Source organism: Colobus angolensis, unplaced genomic scaffold (genome assembly GCF_000951035.1).
Source record: "Colobus angolensis palliatus isolate OR3802 unplaced genomic scaffold, Cang.pa_1.0 Scaffold136, whole genome shotgun sequence".
In the NCBI taxonomy this organism is placed as follows: Eukaryota; Metazoa; Chordata; class Mammalia; order Primates; family Cercopithecidae; genus Colobus; species Colobus angolensis.
In genome coordinates, this window is record NW_012114444.1 from 299,767 (window position 1) to 307,850 (window position 8,084).

The 8,084-nt window shown below is 56.3% G+C and overlaps 1 protein-coding gene across 1 annotated transcript in view; it reads right to left on the minus strand.

Moving 5' to 3' along the window:
* The window catches only part of MYT1 (myelin transcription factor 1), an 86,457-nt gene extending 80,206 nt beyond the window's left edge, over positions 1-6,251 (minus strand). Inside the window, exon 1 of the mRNA XM_011934417.1 lies at positions 6,136-6,251. The gene's annotated coding sequence lies outside the window, so the exon portion shown is untranslated. The remainder of the gene's footprint in view (positions 1-6,135) is intronic.
* Positions 6,252-8,084: the final 1,833 nt, after the last annotated feature.

Sequence of the window (8,084 nt, forward strand, 5' to 3'; positions counted from 1 at the left end):
CAGGTGGGGCAGGTTGAGGACAGGGACAGGTGGGGACAGGGGCAGGTGGGAACAGGTGGCAGCAGCAGTTGCTGTGTGAAAGAATGGTTTTCCCCTCTGAGTTCTGCCTCTTCTCTTTGTCCACAATGATGTCTGTGCTTAGACAGGGGAAGTGACCTGGGGCAGGTTGCCAAACCTTTCTGTGACTCAGTTTCCTGATCTATCAAATGAAGGCAACAGAAATGTCAGAAAGTGCTGGCAGGGGTTGGTGCTGATCCCTCCACCCGCCCATCACGGAGACACCCCTCGCAGTAGCCAGGTGGGCCCTCCCAACACCACAGCTATCAAATGGGGTTTGCAGTCCCAACTTGCTCCATCTGATTGGGACTACCCTTGGGGAAAATACGTTCTTCGGATGGAATTAATTAAGATTGATTATTTAAAGGAACAATGGTGAGAAATCCAGGAAAAGTTTGTGCTGCTGCCTTTTGGTAGAACCAACCAGCCTGGTAATCCATTACGTGATGAAACGACTTGGACACGTTCAGAATCAGGAGAGACAGAGCCAGTGCTCCTCTCTGAAGGTCTGCCCGAGAAAGGCCCTTTAGCGCCCGCACCCCAACTCAACACACACTCAGGGGGCCAGCGCCAGGGGAACCTGGCCAGGCTGAGTCAGAACTCACCAGGTTGACCAGATGCATTAGGGTTTGAGGGGCATTTGCCATAGGCCAGGCCTCTCAGCCTCACCCCACAACTGGGAGAGTCCAGTCCCGTGTGTGGGATGCAGCTCTGGCTATTGAAGGCGGCAACACCTCAGCCTCCCTCAGGGCTGCGTGTAACCACTGTACCTCCCTGCCCTCGACAGGAAGCCAGGCTACAGCTGACCCAAGGGAACACCAGACATCACCCACCATAGCTGGGTTCCCAGCACTCAGCGCCACCTGGACTGCAGTGATGCTGAGCCAGAGCAGGGGTCCTGCCTGCTGGACACATCCCAGACTCCAGAGGTCACAGGCTGCTGGTCATCGCTGTCGGGCTGGTACTGGTTTCTGCTTTAGTAGGGCCCCCAATACATGTGCACCTCTGAAGCCCCTCTGGTCTGCCCATACGGCTCCTCTGCCTGCTCTGCCCTGACCCAGGGCCATGACCTTGGAAGGAGGCATCCTAGGGGGTTGGCTGGGCTGTGTGGATGCTGGCTGAAACAGCAGAGTGACCTGGAGGACAGAAGCTGTTCAGAGGACCCAGGTCACCAGGCCCTCAAGCCTCTGAGGGGGCCAGCCCAAGGGTCCTGGGGGTCTGTGCATCTCACAGCAGCCTCAGCAACAGTCCAGCCCAGGAGACAAAGGATGCGGGGACAGAGGAAAGACAGAGGAGAGACAGCTGAGGGCTGGGGGCACCAGCAGGAGAAGGCAAGCAGCTCCCTGCAGCAGCGGCAACCTAGGCCAACCTCAGGAAGAACTGGAAGCAGTTGCTGAGGGGCTTCCTTTCCATCCCCCTGCAAGTCAGACTGGTGTCAAAGCTCTGCAGAGCTCAGAGGGCTCTCTGTGCCTCTCTGCCCCTGCGGGCAGGGGCAGCTGAACAAGGCTGCAAGCTCAACCATGCGTGGTTGGGGGAAGCCAGGAGGCTCCATGCTGAGCCCAGGACGCTGCACCTGCCCAGTCCTGTGAAGAGAGGGACACAAGGTCCTGACAGGGAGGCCTGACCAGGAAGGAGTGATAGGTGAGGGCACAGCATGAGTGAAGGCCACATGGCAGGAAAGGGAAGCACATTCAATGAACAGCAGGACTGGGCTCAGAGGGAGGAGCTCAGAGTAAAGGACTTGGAGAGTAAGAAGCTCAGGCTGAAAGCACTACACTGGGCACTGGGCCCAGGAAGCTAAGAGCAGTATGAGAAAGTACCCCCGTCCCCCTGCCTGCCCACCTCATGACCTGGCCACCCTGAGGTGGAAGAAAGTGGGGAGGAGAGATAGGTGTGCCCAGAGTGGACCAGGAGAACAGTGAGGCACAGGCCCCTGCCTGACTGTTCTAGGAGCATCCAAGAGGGTGAGGCAGGGGTAGAAACCCCCTGATGCCCTGGTCCTACCAGCACAGAACAACAGCCAAAGGCAAAAAGCAGCTGAGCCAGTAGGAGAGAAAAAAGGTGGAGACAAAGGCCAAAGAAATAGAGGCAATGGCCAGGGAGGGGGCCCAGAGACCAGGATCAAGGGGATTAAACACAGAGATGGACACAGACAGAGGCAGGAAAGGAGACAAAGGATGTGGGGAAAGAGGTAAGACAAAGGCAGAGAGGTGAGGCAGAAACCAGTCCAGCTCAGACAAACAGATGGACAGAGAGGTGAGGAATACAGAGAAAGAGAGGAGGACACAGACTGGCCGACCACCAGGGTGCCCAGGAACCGGCTTGGGGACAGTAGGAAAAGGGAGAAGCCAGTGGGATGCCCTGACTGTCCCTGTCATCGCCTTCCACCTTGCAGGGGTCACACCACATCTGCATGTCCGTGTGTGTGCCTGAGTGTGTGTACACACACGTGTGAGGACAGAGGGCCCAGCGCCTTGCCCTGCTCCAGGCTCTGTTTAAATGGCTTTGGAATTGTGCTCCCAGAACAGATGGCCTCGGAGATAAAGCTACCGGGTGCCTGGACAGAGAGCGAGACTGTGCGCGGTTGCCATGGCAGGCTGGACTGGTGAAGATCACTCATTAGCAGACAGAGAGCAAGACCCACAAATGTCAAGATGGGCTCATGGGGAGGGGCACCCCCAGCAGAGCCCCAGGAGGGAAAGACCCTGGACTGAATGTCCGGGCCCTGCATTCCCAAGAATGGAGCTTGGTGGAAGAGGTAGGCACTGGCCAGTTGCTGACATGTCCAAGGACGACAGCCATGCTGGCCTAGCCATGTCCGGAGAAACACCCCCCGCCCAGTCTCTGTCCCAAGATGCCTAACCTGGAGCCCGAGACACACTGATCGCGGGGTGGTTCCAGCCATGCCCCACATTGGAGATCAAGAGCCAGTGTGAGGCCAACACCACACTCTGGGATGACAGGACGACTTCCTGAGTGAAGAAGCCCCCATCCTCACATGCATCACTCTGGGGGAGGGGTGGGAGCCAACCACAGGGGCTCTAGAGCCTGTGCCCAAGGCCCTCCCATCCCAGCTAGGAGCGCAGAGAGGGAAGGGGCAGCTGGAGCCCTGGACAGGGTCTAGGAGACAGACCCTGGAGCCAGCTCCCCCATCATTCCAACAAGCACACCCTGAGCACCTCCATGACCAAACCCCACTGAGGAAGCCAGGCTGGCCAAACCCCACTGAGGAAGCCAGGCTGGCCAAACCCCACTGAGGAAGCCAGGCTGGACAAACCCCACTGAGGAAGCCAGGCTGGATGTCCCCACTGCCACTCAAGCCATGGGTCCAGCCCCTGAGGAGGAGGAACGAGGATGCTCCCATTGGTGCCAGCCACAGGGCAGTTTCATCCTTTAGTTCCCTGAGGGTCCACAGTGTTGTTCCCAACTTGTAGGTGGGCTCAGAAGGGTCAAGGGCCCACAGCTCCCAGACAAAGCTGGGACTGATGCCCTGGACCGTCTGGCACCAAAGGCTGGATCTGAGCCAAAGAAGGGCCTCACTGATGCCTTCCTCAAATGAGAGCCCAGGAGGGACAGACCCAGGGCCGGAGGAGTCCCTGCTAGGCTTCAAAGGGAGGCAGAGCCAGGATAGGAGGTTTCTGCCCTGGAGCGAGCAGAAGGCATACAGAAGTCCAAAAGCAGAGCCGGGGCACACGGTGTGGGGGCAGATGGGACGGCAGAGCCGGGGCACATAGTGTGGGGTCCAGGAGCAGAACCAGGGCACACAGTGTGAGGGCAGCCGGGATGGCAGAGCCGGGGCACACAGTGTGGGGGCAGATGGGACGGCAGAGGGGACCCTGGGCAGGTGCCTAAAGGGCACACCCACCAGGACAACAGGGAACACGGGCCATGGAGCCTGGAAGGCCTTGGGCCTAGTCAGCCTGGGACTGCCCAACTAGCCCACGTGCCTGCACCTGGCCAGGCCCAGGAGCTCTGCCTAGAGCCCCAGAACCTTTCCTGTGACCTCAGCCTAACATCCCCTCCAGATAACCCCACCTTCCCAGGCCAGAGCAGCGTGGGCCCTCCAAATCCAAGAGCCCCAGGAGGCCCTTCCACCCCTACCACACACAACAGACCCTACACACACACACCAACACACACAACACACAGACACAGAAATACACACCATATACACACCACACACATATACACACATACCACATACACACAAAAGACCCCACACACACCCCACACACGCAGACACACACACAACACACACAGACATACACACCATATAGACACCACACACACACATAGACACACATACACACACACTACATACATCAGACCCCACAGACCCACAGACACACACACAGACATACACACCATATACACACCACACACACACAGACACACAAATACATGCACACCTCACAAACACACCACACACATACACACCATATACACATCACACACATATACACAGACACAAACACACTACATAAACACACACACCACACATACACACATGCAGTGTGTGTGCAGTGGATGTGCAGAGACCCGCCGGGATGACACCACCTCCTCTGCCAGCACACAGGCCATCAGTTCCTCCTTACATGAGTCCCCAAGCCCTGCAGAGCCCCAGTTATGACCAGGAACTAAGGCTCAGACAGTGACTAAACTCAGCAGGTTTCCAGGGAAAGTTAATGGCAGAGCAAGGACACCCTGGAGGTCCCAAACACCATAGCCCACCTCCCCCTACGAATTCAGGAGCGAGGTGTGAGCCCCGAGGAGGTGGCAGGGGAGCGAAGCCATGTTCTGAGTGGCCATTGTCCCACCACCTGTGCCAAGAGCTGCTGGCCCTCCCGGGCGTGAGTTTGCCGGCCCCACCCCAACACTTCAGCTGCAAGGGCACCTGTATGCAAATGCCACCAAGGGCACAGGGGGAGGGGGCTGCCCAGGCCAGAGCATGTAGGGTGCCGGGAGAAGGACAGAGGAGGTGACCTGGGTGACAGCTGTGTGCTTGGGGTTGGGGGGCCACAGGCCTCTCCCCCAAGGGATAAGCAAGATCACGAGAGAAGGGGTGTGAGCCCCACCCCGAGCCTGGGAGCCCGAGGCACCAGCCTAAAGAAGGGGCTGTCAGGCCGGGCGCAGTGGCTCATGCCTGTAATCCCGCACTTTGGGAGGCTGAGGCGGGCGGATCACAAGGTCAGGAGTTCAAGACCATCCTGGCAAACGTGGTGAAATCCTGTATCTACTAATAATATAAAAATTAGGAAGTGGCAGTGCACGCCTGTAGTCCCAGCTACTCGGGAGGCTGAGGCAGAATTGCTTGAACCTGGGAGGCAGAGGCTGCAGTGAGCTGAGATCCCGCCACTGCACTGCAGCCTGGATGACAGAGTGAGACTCAATCTCAAAAAAAAAAAAGAAGGTGGAAGTGTCCCACCTGAGGAATAGGGTGCTTAGAGCATGGACCTGCCTGGGCCCAGGCACATCAGTCACCATATGAAGCAGGTGTGCTGACGCCTCCTCTCATCCAGCTGCAAAGTCTCCTTGGAAACCCTGCCTTGGACCTGCTGAGTCTGCAGGAAGCTGTCCCGCCTGGCGGTCCCGGCAGGAGGAAGAGCCCCAGCAAGCACCCCTCACACACCACGATGGTTCCAGTGAATCATCACCGCACCTCACAGGAAGATTGAATGTACTTGTTTTACAGGCTCAAAGAAATGATAGATCTTTTCTGAGGTCCGTGACAGCATAGCTGAGTCAGGAATGGGGTCCCAGTAGAGCCATGTCACTGGTACACAAAGTCCCAGGCCCCGACCTGCAGCAGCCAACACGGACTTGGAGGCTCAAAACCACCAGATGTCCCACAGCACCACACGAAGAACCGAAGGGTAAGAGCTTCCAACAGAGATCCACATGTCAGGCAATGTGTGCACACCAGGTACACAGGGGACCAAACACACACAAGCCCCGAGACCACACAAAGCCCGTGGGTCAGATTCAAGGTAGCTGACACCCAGTTGGACCACCGAGATGTGTCCCCATCCTGCACCCTCACTGCAGCCACAAGCTTGTCTTGGGCGCCCCTCAACCTACCTGACTGAAGAGGACCAGAAATGTGGGAACATTCTGCCACCGGTTTCCAAGTCACAGAAGATCCCAGACATTCCACTGGCTCCAAGTTAATGAAGCAGCTTTTGCAAACTCCTGCTACTCTGCTGTCTCCCTTTGTGCAAAAGTGTTCATCAGCCCCATGCTTGCAAAAGCTGGTTTCTTCTAGTGCCACACAAAAGCCCGTTGCAATTGGAAACCTGCAGGAGGGAGACTTATCTGTAATTTGCGCTTTTAGGTTGAAATTGCCACCTCTGTTTCTGACTTCAGTGCCTCTGACCTGGGCCTGGAAAGATGAGGAGTGGGAACTTCCTGGCAGCCAAGAGCATCCTGTGGACAAAGGAGCTAGGGGAACACCGGAGCCAAACGCACTCCCACATATTGTCCTGGGGTTGGAGGGCTGTGTACCTCTGGAAGATACAAAGGATACACAGCCGACGTTCTCTTCTAAACCCATCCTCTGCCCAGGACAAGACGACCTGGGCACTCCTGATGCAACCACTGAGAACCTGGAGGACCTCGTGCTCCCCTGCGCCCCGCTCCCCCGGGCTTCCTCCACACAGATACTCCTGTGTTTCAACACACCCACAACAAGGCTGGTCCTGACTGACCTCCTCCAAGTCCTACTCATATCAGGACCTTTGGATGGCCCCGACACAGCACTTAGCACCCTTGACTTTGCCAGAAAGCTCAAAGAGGGGAACTCTCTCTTCCTCTGGGATGTAAGCTCCCCAGGAGTTCCTGGCACACTGACATTGTTCCTTAAATACCTGAATGCTCCAGCTAGTCCCCCGAGTTCTCCACAGGAAAGACCAAGTCATATCCTGTTCAGGGCTCTCCAACACCAACCATGAAGGCCTGACCCCTACTCTCCCTGGGGCCTGGCCCAGATATCTAGACTGAGCTTTTCTCATCAAGCACCAGCCTCACGACCCTGTCCTTGCCTCCGTGCACCCAGCCTGGCCTAGTCCCTGCAGTTCCTGTACTGACACCCTCCCCTTCCCATAGCCAGACCCCTGGGTGTGCACCTCTTCTCTGAGAAGTCACACTGGTCATCCAGACACTCCAGTGTCTTAGGACCTGAGGACTAGTCTGCCCATCATTGACCACCAGCTTCTTCCCCTGGATGCTCGTAGGGGCAGAGAGGAAACTAGACCACTCTCCACAGTAGTAGCCCCTCACCTAGGGAAGGCCTGTCCTTTCCCCACAGTCCTCCACTCCCACAACTTACCATGCACCAGTTCCAAGCTGCTGCTTTAGGGCCCTCATCCCTCCAGTAACATGACTAAAACTCCAATATCCTAGTCTACAGACCAGAAACCCAAGGCCCAGAGAAGAGTCAATATTTGAACCCAGGTCTTCTGCCTCCAGAGAGCCGTTCATGTCCCCTTGTCTTCATAGCCTCAAGGCAGGAACTTAGAGACAGGGAGAAATGACAGCTTCACCCAGCATGGCCCCAACCTGAGGCAGACAGTAGAGCTGCACAGAGGGGTTGTGTTTGCGTGCATGTGTATGTGTGTGAACATCCATGTGTGTACATCTGTGTGCATGTGCATGCCCATTTCTGTGTGCATGTGTGTGTGCATCTCTGTGTACATATCTGTGTGTGCATGTGTGCGTGCATGTCTGTGTACATATCTGTGTGTGCATGTGTGCGTGCATCTCTGTGTACACATGTGTGTACATGTGTGTGTGCATCTGTGTTCACGTGTGTGCATGTGTGTGCATCTGTGTACACGTGTACATGTGTGCGTGCATCTGTGTTACATGTGTGTGCATGTGTGCGTGCATCTCCGTGTACACATCTGTGTGCATTTGCCTGTCTGTTGTGTGGGCCTATGCATGCACATTTCTGTGTGTATGTCTGTGTACAAATGTACATGTCTCTGTGTGTGCATGCACATCTATGAATGCACCATCACACACCATTCCTG